This window comes from Bufo bufo, chromosome 4 (genome assembly GCF_905171765.1).
Source record: "Bufo bufo chromosome 4, aBufBuf1.1, whole genome shotgun sequence".
In the NCBI taxonomy this organism is placed as follows: domain Eukaryota; kingdom Metazoa; phylum Chordata; class Amphibia; order Anura; family Bufonidae; genus Bufo; species Bufo bufo.
The window spans coordinates 234,908,878-234,917,653 of record NC_053392.1 but is presented as its reverse complement, the minus strand read 5'-3'; positions in this window follow the sequence as shown (position 1 = coordinate 234,917,653).

Sequence of the window (8,776 nt, the reverse complement as noted above, 5' to 3'; positions counted from 1 at the left end):
GCCCTGTCAGCATTTCAAAAATCGCGCGCCTGTGTTGATTCGGCGCAGGCGCTCTGAGATAAGGAGGCTTGCCTTCTCAGCACTCCCTCAGTGCGCCTGCGCCGATGACGTCACCGAAAGAGAAGAAATGCTGACAGGGACGGCCGGAGGAGGAGATCGCGGCTGGCCCTGTCAATCAACAAGAGGAGGGGGCGGTTTTCTGCGGCTGCTACCAGCAAGTAGACGCCCTACTTGCTGGTAGACAGGTAATTAGCATATCATAAAAGTATGTTTTTTGCCAATTCTACTGAACGAAAATTATTAAGAACATAATGTATAACAATATCGCAGGATAGGGATTCTAAGTACACAAAAAAAAAACCATGAGTTTAGTGGGGTGACAGAAGCCCTTTAAGCTGAAATAGGGCTGAGTCCTTAAGGGGTTAAATAACTTAAAGTGAGAGTACAGATACTGAAGAGAGAAATATATCCACCATTTTATGTTGAATGACAAGATTAAACAGTTGAACCACCATCTTAATTATACCGCCATTTTGTGATATCTTTTCAACACGTGTTATGTTCATGGACTATCTGCTGCGGAGGCGGCAGTGTTATATGAAGAAAAGTTGAAGTTAATAAAGAAGTTATTTCAAGCATTTGTTGTGCTCTTTAAACCTACTGTTTTCCATAGAACGGCGCTAGAGGAATTACAGAGTAATAGACAGTCTGGTAAGACTAAAAGTCAGAGATACCAAAATTCTTTTAATGTCACAGCGCAAAAGGCACTTCATAGTGCTGTGCCTGCCACAAGCACCCCTCAATCAGTATTTGGCGGAAACAGGTGTATGGCACCCAGGGGCGGATTAAGTGCATGATAGGCCTGGGGCTGTCAACCCAACTTGGGCCCCTCCCTCCATTTTAGTTTAGTTTTTTTTGTATGAAGAGGCTGCGGTGCTTTCTGAGCGCCACAGTCTCTTCCTAGGCCATATGACATCTTCAGACCAAAAAAAAATACCCAAAATTGGGTCCTAAACTGAAATATTTGGTCGCCAAATTTAAAATACATATAATTATAATAAAAAAGACATGGAGGAGAATACAGCACCACATACCTCTTACATTCAGTGACATCTCCTGTCATGTAGACCTTCTCTTTCCTCTTCTCCTCCATTTGACCCAGACCACCATGGCAAATTCTTTCAGCCACATCTCGTCTCTACAGTTTGTAACACAGACATGTTAGATTTCTCTTATTTTCCATCAACCTCCTCATCCTGGTGTCCCCACAGTGTCATCCTGCTGCCCACTCCAAATACTATGCCCGTTTTGCTCCCCAATATCCAAGGTACTATACTGCTGAAAAAATAGTGACCCTACTAGACATAATTGGAGTCATTTATTAAACTGGTGTAAAGTAGAACTGGATTTCCAAAAGAGCTGTCAAAAATGAAAGGTGGAATCTGATTGGTTGCTATGGGCAACTAAGCCAGTTCTGCTTTACACTAGTTTGATAAATTACCCCAAATGTTCCTATAGTGTCCACAGCAGCTATAATGTCCCCTAGAGTGCCCCGAGTAATAATACCACCCTCTATTGTGCTCGAGGCAATAATCCTTGTATAGTGTCCCCAAAAATAATAGAATTGTCCCTACAGTGCCTCCCCAATAGCAAAACCCCCATATAGTAATTTCCACCACACTGACCCATATAGTAATCCCTTCATAGTAATTTCCCCCCACATAGCAATTTCCCCAAACTGCCCCATAGAGTAGTTTGCCCCCACACAGTAATTTCCCCTACATAGTAATTTGCCCCTCACTGCCCCTACATAGTAATTTCCACCACACTGCCCCCACATAGTAATTTCCACCACACTGCCCCCACATAGTAAGTTCCCCCACACTGCCCCCACATAGTAATTTGCCCCCACACTGCCCCACATAGTAATTTTCCCCCACATAGCAATTTCCCCACACTGTCCCCACATAGAAATTACCCCACAATGTCCCCACACTGCCCCCCACAATAGTTTTCCCACACTGCCCCCACATAGCAATTTCCCCACACTGCCCCCACACAATAGTTTTCTCCACACTGCCCCACATAGCAATTTCCCCTACACTGCCCCCACACAATAGTTTCCCCCACATAGTAATTTGCCCCCACATAGTAATTTGTCCCCACATAGCAATTTCCCCACACTGTCCCTACATAGCAATTTCCCCACACTGTCCCACATAGAAATTACCCCACACTGTCCCCACATAGCAATTGCCCCACACTGTCCCCACATAGCAATTTCCCCCACACTGCCCCCACACAATAGTTTCCCCCACACTGCCCCCACATAGTAATTTGCCCCCACATAGTAATTTGCCCCACACTGCCCCACATAGTAATTTGTCCCCACATAGCAATTTCCCCACACTGTCCCCACATAGCAATTTCCCCACACTGTCCCCACATAGCAATTTCCCCCACACTTCCCCCACACAATAGTTTCCCCACACTGCCCCACATAGTAATTTGCCCCCACACTGCCCCATATAGTAATTTGCCCCCACATAGTAGTCCCTCCCATAATAATTTGCCCCCACATAGTAATTTGCCCCCACATAGTTGTCCCTCCCATAATAATTTGGCCCCACACAGCCCCATATAGTAATTTGCCCCCACATAGTAGTCCCTCCCATAATAATTTGCCCCCACATAGTAATTTTCCCCCACATAGTAGTTCCTCCCATAATAATTTGCCGCCACATAGTATTCCCTCCCATAATAATTTGGCCCCACACAGCCCCCACATTCCCCCCCATGTACTCAATGTCTCTTCCCTAATATGTCCTCCTGTGTCCCCCAAAGTAGGCACATGAAATAAAAAAATAAAAAATGAAAAAAAAATGAAAAGCTAAATACTCACCTATGTCCAGGGCCAGACGCTTGCTCGCAGAGGAAGGCGGGATGAGGCAGGCGTGCACACGTCACAGTGCTGCGTCCGTCACAGGCGCAGAATGACGTCATCACGCACGCCTGCGCCGGGATTTCACACCGCATAGGCCTCAGGCCTACTAGGCCTGAAGCCTATGGCGGTGACCGGCGACGGGACAGGGAGCTATGCGCTCCTGTGTCCCGCCGCAGTATGTGGGCGTTCGGGTCAGCGTTGGGCCCCCAGCGGTGCTGGGCCCGGGGCTGCCGACCTGAACGTCCCCATTGTAATCCGCCACTGATGGCACCCCCAATCAGTATTTGGCGGAAACTGGTATATAGCACCCCTCAATCAGTATTCGGCGGAAACAGTATATGGCACACCTCAATCAATATTTTGTGGAAGCAGTGTATCGCAAACCTCAATCAGTATTTAGTGGAAGAAGGTATATGGCACCCCTCAATCAGTATTTGGCAGAAACAGGTATGTAGCACTTCTCAATAAGTATTTGGCGGAAACAGAAATATGGCACCCCTCAATCAGTATTTTGTCGAAGTAGGTGTATTGCACCCCTCAATCAGTATTTGGTGGAAGAAGGTATATAGCAATAGCACCCCTCAATCAGTATTTAGTGGAAGAAGGTATATGGCACCCCTCAATCAGTATTTGGCAGAAACAGGTATATGGCCCCCCTCAATAGGCATTTTGTGAAAGCAGGTGTATTGCACCCCTTAATCAGCATTTGGTGAAGAAGGTATATAGCAATAGCACCCCTCAATCAGTATTTAGTGGAAGAGGGTTTATGGCACCCCTCAATCAGTATTTGGCGGAAACAGGTATATAGCACCCCTCAATCAGTATTTGGCGGAAACAGGTATATGGCACCCCTTTAATCAGTATTTTGTGGAAGTAGATGTATTGCATCCCTCAATCAGTATTTGGTGGAAGAAGGTATATAGCAATAGCACCCCTCAATCAGTATTTAGTGGAAGAACTTATATGACACCCCTCAATCTTTATTTGGTGGAAACAGGTATATAGCACCCCTCAAACAGTATTTGGCGGAAAACGGTATATAGCACCCCTTAATCAGTATTTGGCGGAAAATGGTGTATTGCACCCCTCAATCAGTATTTGGTGGAAGAAGGTATATAGCAATAGCACCGCTCAATCAGTATTTTGTGGAAGAAGGTATATGGCACCCCTCAATCAGTATTTGGTGGAAACAGGTATATAGCACCCCTTAATCAGTATTTGGTGGAAACAGGTATATGGCACCCCTCAATCAGTATTTTGTGGAAACAGGTGTATTGCACCCGTCAAGCAGTATTTGGTGGAAGAAGGTATATAGCAATAGCACCCCTCAATCAGATGTATTGCACCCCTCAATCAGTATTTGGTGGAAGAAGGTATATAGCAATAGCACCCCTCAATCAGTATTTAGTGGAAGAAGGTATATGACACTTCTCAATGAGTATTTGGTGGAAAATGGTGTATTGCACCCCTTAATCAGTATTTGGTGGAAGAAGGTATATAGCAATATCACCCCTCAATCAGTATTTTGTGGAAACAGGTATATAGCACCCCTCAATCAGTATTTGGCGGAAACAGGTATATAGCACCCCATAATCAGTATTGGCGGAAACAGGTATATGGCACCCCTCAATCAGTATTTTGTGGAAGCAGGGGTATCGCAGTTCTCAATCATTATTTGGTGGAAGAAGGTGTATAGCAATAGCACCCCTCAATCAGTATTTTGGGGAAGAATATATAGCACCCCTTTAATCAATATTTGGCGGAAACTGGCAAATAGCATCCCTGAAATCAGTATTTGGCGGAAACAGGTATATAGCACCCCTCAATCAAGATTTTGTGGAAGAAGGTATATGGCACCCCTCAATCAGTATTGGCGGAAACAGGTATATAGCACCCCTCAATCAGGATTTTGTGGAAGAAGGTATATCACAGCCCTCAACCAGTTTTTTTGGGGGGCAACAGGTATATCACACCAATTGTAATGAGTTACTCCAATAGCGTTTGTCCCTCTATCTAGCTGCGGTATCACAGCAGAACCGCACATAACTGCTGGACAATACAAATACATTATAATATCATTTCTATGTTAGAAAGTATATTATAAGTATATCACACCCCTCTATATCACATCTATCAATAGCACACCTATACCAGTCCTTAAAAGGACTTTTGTGGCCCTTTTAGCTAGCTTTTGGTGTCCCTAACTGTCCCTGCTCCAAAATGCAACCTCTCCTACACTGGCAAAACACATAAAGTAAAATGGCTGCCAGATCGGGTTCTGATGTAGGGTTCGGGGTGTCCATGTGCTGAAATGTCTCAATTGGCTGTTCGATCCCACCCGATGGATGTGTCATGGTCAAAGTTTGGCTCTATGCAAGAAAACAAGGCGCATGCGAATATTTCCATATGTTCGGCAAATCGCGAATGAGCAAAGTTCGCCGCGAAACGACCGCCGGGCGAACCGCAAGGCCATCTTTATTCTCAGGAACCACTAACTTTTAAATGACAGACCACTGAATTCTACTCACCTGTCTCTACTTTATGCTTCTGTTCGTATGGACAGCATAAAGTTAATGACAGATTCCCTTTAAGGTATAGATTTTTTTTAAAAAGAGGCATAGATGGTTGCTAGAACAGAGTTCAATGGAAGTATTCACATGTCCATTCACAGAGTAGTGAAGGGAACAAGGCAAGGAGATTGTTATAAACCCCTTACTCCATTTATTACAACCTTGCATGGGCTTCATAGCATTGCATTTGCTGCTTTTATGGTATGTATGACTTTGCAGACATGTGTATGCTGTGATGATCCATATGGTAGTTAATTTTTTATTTTTTTTTTCCTTAATTTTTGTACTTGCACTCTTATAAGTATTGCGTTCTTTAGCATTTGTTTAAACCTATCTGAGTCAATGCAAAATAGCTGTTATCTGTCTATTCTACCTTTCCAGAAACATGTTTTAAAGATATTTCCTTATAACTGGACAAGTCCCGTTTTCAGTGCTGACAAACTATACACTACAATTTTAAAATGTAAACCTAACTAGAGACTGGATGTTCCTATAAAAATAAAAATGTATTTTCATCACAGTGAATACATTCATGATCGGTGAGATGTATAGTGCCAATACATAATAAAGCTGTGTACATCTAAATATATTTATTCTTAATGATCTTGGTCCAAAAAAATTACAATTCACTTGATTGTTACACAGGGTAGGGACAAATTCAAAGGAAGCCATTTAATGTATGTGTCTGGACTGCATGGAAAAAAAGATTGACTATGGTAAAGGAAACTTATACAAGGCTGTGATTGTATCCAAAGACTTGGTCCTAATAGTAAAAGAAAGCCAGTGCTGAATAAATTGCCATAGCTTCGCTCATGCCTTTTTCTCAGTTTACATACCATTTTTTTTTTTAAATACTGTATTGAAGAATTAAAAAGGTCATACCATGAAAACAAAGGGCATTAAAAGTATGAGATTTATTGTACTTAAAGGAGTATTCCCATCTCGGACATTGATGATATATCACTAGGATATGCCATCCATGTCAGATAGGTGCAGGTTCCACCTTTGGGACTCACTCCAATCTCCAGAACAGCCCCCCAAATTGAGAGCAAGCGTTCAGCACAAACGCAGCCACACTCAGTTTACCGCTGAGAGTTCCGCTCAGCTATTTCCAGCAGTTCTTTAGCGGTGAAAGAAGAGGTGGCTGTGCATGCGCAGTGCACCCTCTAATCACTGCTGTCACGGTACGGTTCACTGTGACAGTTGTGGCAGTGTAGGCTGGCTGCAGGCTTTGTTGCGTACTTGCTGCAGGCTGGCACCTGTGTATGCTGGTTGCTTGGGACTGCGTGCTGGCTGCGGTGTGGTGTGCGAACTGTGGCCTCTGTTGTGGATTCCCATGTCTGCCTCTCTGTGGTTCCTGTCGCCAGTGATGTGCAGGCTGGCTGCATGGGCTTTGTGTACTGGCTGTGGGTGTTCCCATGCATGTTGGTTCTGCGATGTGTGCTGGCTGCGGCCTTGTGTGTACAGGATTTGAATATGGTGACATTTGTGTTTGTCTCATGGGTTGTTTGTCCTCTGGCGTACTGGCTGCAGGTGACTCAGTGTTTGCTGGTTGCCAAGGCAACATCCAGTACTGCAACCTGTGTGTTCACTTCTCTGTTCATGCAGGCTCCCCTCCCTGTTTGGTTCTGGTAGGGGTTAACATTCCCTGGTCTGTTCCTGGGTGTGGATTATCAGGTGCCCTCTTTGTGCAGCTATTTCTATCTGTGAGATGTGGGGCTAGTGGTCAGTCTATCTTGTGTCTTGCTGGGTGTAGCACCTTCCTGCTCACCCAGGGGGTCAGTCTGTTCCTGTGCCTTGCTGGGTGTAGCACCTTGCTGCTGACCTAGGGGTATTTTGCCATCTGCCCTTTTCTGTGGTGTCTCCTGGTAAAGTATTGTTGATGTTGCTTTGTCTTCTCTTCTCTACCTGTCCTGTGATGGTGTTGATGTTATTGCCTTGTCTGATCTTCTTAACCTGTTCTGTGCCTTGATCTCCTCTGTCCATGTTTAGCCTAGCAGTGCTCTAACGCGTCTCATAGCCTGGCAGTGCTAAACTGCTTCCGATCCTGCCTGTTCCATGCCCAGCCTGGCAGTGCCTACTGCTTCTGATCCATGTCTGTCTTGCAGTGCCTTACTGCTTCTGTTCCTGTGTTTGTCCTGCCTTTGTGAGAGGGCTCCTGGGTTCTCAAGAGGGAGGATCTCTTGTCTGTGTACAGCTCTGCCTGTGACCGCCATGCTTCCGTTCCACATGGGGTCCAGGCATCTGCTTCTGTGCTGGTTCCTGTTTGTATTTTTGTCTGTTCCAAGCCCCGTGTTTGCTTGGATTCCAGTTCTGTTGTCTGTTTCCGCTGGTGCTATCACAAGTGTGGTTCTCTGCAGGTAGGGACCAAATGTATCGGGACCTTCCTGGAGGTGCGACCAGTGAGCCCTCAGCCCAGTTCATCCCCACCACCAGGGGCTCTGTGAAGAACATGGCTCACTGGCTCTCCGCCCTCTGGGTTTTGCCTCTGGTCTGCCACTTCACTTGGTTCTGTGGTAGTGCTACCACTATTGCCTAGCTTGCTTTTCAGTACTGTCATGTTCATTAATCACATGTGCAATAAAGTATTCTGTTGGTCCCTGGTCTGAATCTTGCCTGTTTTCATGACGTCCCGGAGGTCTGCATTGGGCCTCTGGCACGTGACAACTGCTATGGGACTTCCAAAAATAGCTGAGCGTGCTATTGTGAATGTGAACCCATTCTAGGGATAGGAGTGGGACCGGCACCTACCTAACAATGATGATATATCCTGGTGATATGCCATCAATGTCTGAGATGGGCAACATCAATTACTGCATTGCTGTAGATATAAATTTTTAGTTTAAGGTTCACCATAAAATTAACTAATGTACTAATGTAAATTAGCAATTTATTATTTTTTTTTAACAAAGAATTTTAAATTATATTCAATAAAAACTGGGTTGTATTTTTTATGTTCTTGAGAAAGTCACCAATGTTTATCTAACAAAATAGCATATCTGTGCCAAATACATACGTCTGGAAATGAGGCATACTGTATAATGGAAAGAATATGGGGTTACACAAAGAGGTTTGCAAGGGGTTGGTTAAAAAATGAATGATACATTAAAAGCCTAAAGGCTAAATGACCCAAATGTCATCCATACTCTGACAAATGACTCATGCAGGGACCTTAATGTCAGACTTTACATCATCTAAATGGAAGAAGAATTTCCGTAACCATTTTATTCCTTAAGAACTGCTTTATTGAAATTCATATAAA